Source organism: Brachyhypopomus gauderio, chromosome 15, assembly GCF_052324685.1.
Source record: "Brachyhypopomus gauderio isolate BG-103 chromosome 15, BGAUD_0.2, whole genome shotgun sequence".
In the NCBI taxonomy this organism is placed as follows: domain Eukaryota; kingdom Metazoa; phylum Chordata; class Actinopteri; order Gymnotiformes; family Hypopomidae; genus Brachyhypopomus; species Brachyhypopomus gauderio.
Genome location: NC_135225.1, coordinates 3,323,458 through 3,331,006, shown reverse-complemented (window position 1 = coordinate 3,331,006; position 7,549 = coordinate 3,323,458).

Here is a 7,549-nt window from a genome sequence, read left to right as displayed (position 1 = left end):
TGTGATGCAGTACAAAAATCATTAATTCTCATACCCCGCCTGTATCAAATGAACAGTAACCCCTGGCAAACAACAGAACCTACAATGCAATTAACCAGAAGAAGTGGTGAGATTTCGGTGAGAGGTGACAGTAGCGTGTGTCTGCTTCCTGACCACCGCCTGGCGTTCACTCAACCAGGGTGCCCCCCCGTGACCCCCCCGGCTCAGCTTTCCAGCACATGTGCAGGGGCTCTTGCTGAATGCTTCGTTACAGCATGAAAAATGAGTTATGCGGAATGAAGACATTTCCCCTTTGACTAGCACATTTGCAAAAAGGTATGTCAGGGATGTGAAGAGGGCTGTGGGCACCTTTCAGGAGGGGATTTTTTTACTTGCTTATTGGAGGAGCAATAAATATCAGGCCGACAGGCCCTTCTCACTGTTACAAAGCCTACCTGCAACTGAGCTGGATAATTAGCAGCCTTGAAGATGATATATGACTTTCATTACCCTTTGGGACTGGGAGACTAAATGAGGACAGAGCTAATTGCCGTGCAAAGCAGTTTGGCATGAATGAAAAAAAAAAAAAGCAGGGCCAGACTCCAGCCAAAAAAGGACCCTGTTGCTGCTCTGCTCCCCAACTTGCTGTTTCGCCTGCAGGAGTTCACTTGGTGTCCATAAATCACAGGCTGCTTACAGATCCAACTGCCCCGGGTCATCAACATGCAATAAGCTGAGTGACAGATTCCATCCCCACTACATTAGAGCCCCACTTCAAACACAGTTGTTTCTCTCTCTCTCTCTCTCTCTCTCTCTCTCTCTCTCTCTCTCTCTCTCTCACTTTCTCTCTGTCTCTATCTCTCCTCATTTCCCCCTTCTCTTTACCTCTTTCTGCCTTTATCTCTCTGCTGGGCTCATTCAACCCCTCCTGCTCTACCTTCTCTAGCTGTACTGTTCTCTCTCTCTCTCTCTCTCTCTCTCTCTCTCTCTCCCATCCCCACCCTCTCCCTCTATCGTTCCCTGTGCATGTCTTGCACTTAACCGTAAATGAAACCCAGATGGCCCAGCTGGATTACAATGTAAAACAAAAGCTGTCGATCACGTGACCATCATAACTGCCAAGTGAGTAAAGGAGACAGAGGGGTGAATAAAACGAGAGAAACGGGGGTAAATTCAGCGGAGGTAAGAGGTGGGGGTGAGAGGTGGGGGTGAGAGAACTGCTTCAAGGCCTGGCGTTCTCATGAGTGCCAATGGTAGTAGCTAAGGCTTTAAATGGTAAGGTTAAGTATGCCGGCATCCCGAGCAGAGACAAAGCCCGGCTCCCCTGCTGACATGTCAATTCAATTTAAGAAGCTCTCCGCTTGTCAGGGTGGAGGGGGTGGAGGTGGAGGTGGGGGTGAGGGTGGAGGTGGTGGTGGTGGGGGGGGGGGGGGGGGCACAGCCCACTGTTCTAAAGGCTTTTCTTCAGACTCAGGATCCTAGGAAAAAATTCCTGCTAGGATTTCAACAAAACCACTTGACACTGCACTTCCTTCCCTGGGCTTACCAGTGCCTTTTGATGTTTAGTCCACTTAAATAAAAGTAGAGGTTCTTATCCACAAGTACAACCAGACAACTGTGGCTGTGCCTTTGTGGGAGGGGGAGGGGGAAAAAGGCGAACTTGTTGCTGCCGAGTTTAGGCGCGCAGCCTTGTGTTATCATTCCCGTGCCGGAGTCCGACCAAAACAAATCCGGCTTCCCCAGGCTCGCTCGCACATCAAGGTTTCCTCTTCGCCACCAAATTATTCACCTTGGTGACAATGATAGAACTGCTCCCCTCCGCCGGCTGCTACCCCCCCCCCCCCTCTCTCATCTCTCCTCCGGTCCGACTGGCCTGTCTCTCTGGTTTGTGACAGTGGTAACGAGCGGCTCCTACAGAGCCCACGCTCCCAGCAGCAGCAGTGGTGAGCGTGGAGGTGCCGGTGCACCTGGACAGGTACGCCGCGTCTCCTCCTGCTGCATGGGAGGCCCGCGCGGATACAAGGGACCCGAGGGAGGCTGGGTGAGCATCTCCATCGCTGGCGCCCATGAATATGGAGCGGCCACCGCGGGTCTGTTGCTGCTGGAGATGTGCTGCCTGCACTGGTGGATAATTCAAGCCTGCAAACGTATTTGGAGTGCACACCCAAGACTTCCAAGGCTCCGAACTGAGTTTTAAATATATAACCTCTGAGGTCTAAAAACTTTTAATAGCAGGATGTAACAATGCTTGAAATATGACTGATTGGCTTTTCTTTTCCTGTTTTATACTCAAAGCATGTGCAGGCTGGAATTCTCACACACAGCTTCATTTCTGTCATGCAAGAAGCTGAAGGAATCCAACTAGTTATGTATGGTGACAAAAAGCACGGAAAGTTTTTTTTTTTTTTTTTTAAAGAGTTCTTCCTACCTCTGAGCCATTCTGTCAGCCATGAACTTAATTTAGCTCCATCCAAGCAGTGATCCGATCGCTGTTAACGCTGGCCCAGCATGGCAGCGAGCGTTGCTTAACACATCTCACCTATTACTAATGAAGCAACTGTTGTCTTTACAATATGTCAGCTTATTGTGCTGTACGGACCTCAAATAGACACAGAGGTCTTTTGTAGTATCGCAGGAATTCTCATTTGTTGCTGTTCTTTGGTATCGCGTATTGACAATGTGCTGGCAGATTGAGACAAAGTCAAACATGAGAAATGTGTGCCAGGAGTAAACAGCTTCTAAAATTATTCCTGTCAACAGCAAAAAAAATGACAATCCCAGAACACGCAATTAGAAAATAAAGCATGCACTTTACTATTCTCAGTCAACTGTGGTTTTCTGAGGAGATCCTCAATTTTGGGATCACTGAAAGGAGCAGACCATTCAAGAGAGCTCTACGAGTGACTAAGCAGGTTGTGAAATGTTTCCTCCGTCCAACAAAAGGTCTAGCAGACCAACGTATTAGCCGTCAGTGTTTCTAGACTAGTACAAGTACTTTTTTTCATGTGAAGCGTCAATTTATATACAACTAAATAAAGTGCCATCCCATTGGGCTACGTTCACAAATCAAGTTAATATGGTTCAAGTCCGATTGATCTTTCCCACTATACTGTATGTGACACAGTTTCTCATTTGAATGGCAGTGTCAACAGAAAAAAAAAAACTCATCAAATCTGTCATTTCAATTCAGATTTGGGAAATCCGATACGTATCCGATTCATGGCACTGAGAATCAGTCTGAACAGCCAGATCGGAATTCAATCGACTTTTACGTCAATCTAACTTGACATTCACCACTATTGGGCTGCCGGGAAGAAGAGATGACAACAGTGAGGGAGGATTTCAGTGTTGAGACAGCCAGGTAAATTTTTAATGAGGGCTCCATTTTTCTCACTGTTGTCTATAGCAACAGTAACCTCGTCGTAAGTGCAGGAGTGAAAAGCTTGTTGCATTGCAGGGTCTTAAAGATTAGATTGGTGCATGCACATACATTGGCAGATAAATAAATATGCTGTTGCTCATTTCATGTTGTTCGTTTGTGGGCTACTTAATTTGTCTCCGAATTTTCAGGCAGCTTCCAATGCAGTTTAACTCTACACTAGTGATCGTTACGTGCCATGTGAAACTGTTCAATGGCTCAGTTTGACTTGTTCCAACTAATATCAGGTATAGGTCACATTTAAACAAAAATCTGATTTCATCAAACTTCTCTATGCTGTGTGAATGTAGTTACTCGATTATTTTCAAAATGTTTCTAAATGTCCTATAGGCCTAACCATTATTGCAACCACTGCATGAAATTTACATTGAAACATATAAAGTATATTTTGTACATACTATTGTCGCTTTAAGGAGTCAAATATGTATTGAATATGCTACGTTTACAATGTCCTTGGATTTTAAGAAAGTACTTTTGTTACAGGAGTGGTACTAAATTTCATGAAATCACTGTCCAGTATATTGTGTTTCACAAAGTGTTATGTCATTGTTCAGTGCACAATGTATCAGTTCAGAAAACAGAGAAAGAGGTAAAGAGAGAGAGAAGGTAGAGAGAGAGAGAGAGAGAGAGAGAGAGAGAGAGAGAGAGAAAGAAAATGAACCCCAGTATTTCTACAGCTCCCTCAAGGTGAGAATTGTTTTTGTTCCCACAATTCACACACATCTCTCCTCTCCGGGCTCTGAGGCCAAACATTCTCTGAGCCGTGTCTCATGGTGCAGCGAGAATGGGGATGGTGTGTGTGTGTGTGTGTGTGTGTGTGTGTGTGTGTGTGTTTTGCACAGGGAAACACTCTAAGGCTGCAGAGGTGTTTAAATGCCCATCTGCCTCGCTGAAAAGTAGAAAAACCCGAAGAACTCAGTCCACTCTCAGTTCTCCTCTCAGTACTGCTACCTACCATTGATCAGAGGAAACAGGAAGCGTGGTGGCTGTGCACTCCGCCGAGTCCCTCTGGAATAATAATCAGACTGCATCCTCCGTGTTTCTTCTCCACCACACACTCCCCAGCTGTTTCTGGAACTATACTGTCTACATGCAGTAGGTCTTGCTGTGGTCAGCACATGGTCTTCTGTGCTGAACACTGCAAAGCACTACAGTACCTGCATAGCATTAACAAAACAGTAAGAGAAACCTTTTCTTAATCAAGGAAAATGCAAACGAAACTATGCATATTAAATGTTCATGGATAATAACATACACATTATAGATACAAGAACAATAGTAATTGTCAAAAAGAAGTGAAAAACTTTAAAAAAAATTAATTCGGTCTTTATGATACAGCTGGTATTTTTTGTGTTCTATGTTCCAGTACAGATGTTCAATATCAGACTATTCATATTTTTTGTGTTTTGACAATCCAATTTTATGATGAAAGGCACTTTTATTTTCAAAATCTGAAATGAACTGCAAAGGTGTCAGAATCATGGACATGCAAGAGTGGAACACATAAATAAAACAGATGAGAACTGAGAGGAGAAAGCAATGTGAAAGAGTACTCTGCATCCCCGAGCAGTACCGTGCGTAATATTTTCTCTTTTGCCAAATTTCAGGCCTGGTGTTGAAACAAAAGTGGTGGAGTTGAAAATCAAAGATGACAGGCACCAATAAATCAAGCTAAATCACAAATCAATAACAAATACCGGCTAAATTATGACTAATGGCATAACCGTCATAAACTAACACCAACACAACTCAGCAGGCCATTAATTTCATGGCAATACAAAATAAACAGACACATTTCTTTCACAGCCCTAATAAATTTCCCCAAAAAACTCAAAGAACAGTCCATCTGCTTCCAATAATTTTTAATTTGCCTTTCTGTCCCATTCCCATTAGGTATTCCACCGAGATATTTGTGAAATTCTTTCATTTACCTTCTTCCATCTGCATTCAATTACCGTATTACCGTATTCCCAAACAGGGTGCAGATTTGTTTCTTCTAAACTCTGCACAGACCCCTCCCCACCTGTACCTTAAGCAAACTTTATGCATGTTTTATTATCTGTGAGGACCATGAGTCATTCTTGCTCAGTTGCATGCCGGTGCTGGAACTGGAGAGGAACCCGACTTTGATGGCTTTTGGCTTGGGCAGAAAACACCTGCACCTATTCTCTGGGCTGATCTATTAGTCTGCTAAATGGTGGAGCAGATGTTCTGAGATCAGCAGGGACTCCAGGCCTGTCTTTATGACCGCTTCCCCTGTTAGCCGACAGCAACTGAACCCAGATCAGAGTACAATTACAGCGCTGCTGAAATTTCTTGGTAAATCATGTTTTTATAAACAGAGTCCTAAGGGGAGAATGTGTGTTTAAAACCATGACCCCGCTCTTAGGCTAACTCTGGCACCCCTGCTTGGAGAAATCTGAATCCCCGAAGGAAAGTAATGCATCGTAACCTTTACAAGTGTCTTAATTCTTTCAGTGCAAGCACTGCAAATGTGGCTCGGTATGACCTCGGCATTTTGCAATCCCACACATGCAAGGCCCTATTATTTCAAGTGGAGCTGCAATAAAACTCCTGCGATTAGAACAGCAGACTACAAGGGGCCCTGCCTGACAGTGTCACGCCACTCAGCGGGCTGGTTAGCGGCATCAGGGTAAACTGTATGCAGTCACTTGAATGGTGGTCCAGGAGACAGTGTGTGAACACATCTGCTGTCTTTTCCCGGTCAGCCAGCACACTTCCTCCACAGATCTGTCTGCTCCTCCCGGCCCTGCGGTCAGTTTACCATCCAAACGGTCCTGCCGGGACTCCGGACAAGCACAGTGGCGGGCTTAACAACATAATCTGACAAGCAGTGCTCCAGAGAAATGTTTAGCTGAGTGCATACAAAAGGTCTTATTTACAGAATACACACTTTCCTCAAGCTCACCGCCACAACAGAGCTGAGGTCATTCACTCCTACACATAACAGTTCATGCTGTTCTTAAGTGCCTGTTGCCCAACATAGAGAGGAGAAGGATTCGTTTTAGGTGCGGGATAATAATTTACACATTCCCATGTCCACTATTAATAACTGACTGCTTTATTGCAGAGAAGGCCAGTCATGCAGTTCTTGTCGAGTGACAGGACATGTCAGTGGTGTTTTCATAAATCCTGCCAAAGGGAATGCGACACTAAACAGAGGGGGAAACAGAGCTCTGCGTGCTATCAATAGTACTAGCATATGACTGTGATTTCTTCTACCCCGCTCCTTTATTCTGACTTTGGAAAACAGCACACCCGCTGGTTCGGCTAGGTATTACCCCAGCCAAACCCACAATGGCAGCCATGTTGGAATTAGTGCAGAGACACAGTGGTGTGTCTGGTAGGTCTTTAAATACAGCTTCTCACAGAACAAAATTACCAGAACACACACACACACACACACACACACACACACACACACACGTGGTCATTTATGAGGGCCTAAAATAAGATGTCAATGCCTAAAATAAGATGTCAATAAGATGTCAGATTTTTCAATTAATGTCACTTTTGCCTTTTATAAGGGGGAACTATTACATAAGCTGAAACGGATCAAGGCTGAGATGAGTTGGCTATCAAATGTTATGACGTGAAGGGGGCAATAAAGACAGACGTTGGTCTTTGGGTGAATTTACAGTTACTGGGTATGGGGAGACATGGTAGATGTCTGAAGAGCAATGTCCATCTGACAGTTTAATTGTCCTCTGAAATCCAAGCAGGGCCACGCTGGTCTGTTTTCAGTTTTTTATAAACTGCAGCAATTTGTCACAGAATGACATTTACCAACTAAAATATAAATAGTCTACTAAACCCTAGAAATACTCTTAATTTGAGCTATAAAAACAAGATGATTATTGATTGATGTGGTGAAGGTAGTTTTATATTGTATTACTTTGGCCCTGTGCTGGATTGAGTTGGATCTATTGTGATGTCCAGGTCAACACTCACTAATAATTAATCAGATGTTACAGTAATGTGACACCCGATCTCCATTTGACCCTCAGCTGTGCCTGGTGGGAGAACACGAAGGGCCAGCTTCTATATTTACATATGCAGGCTCACTCAGCCCTAACAGCCCATAATAAGCTCAGTATCGGCGGGGGGGGG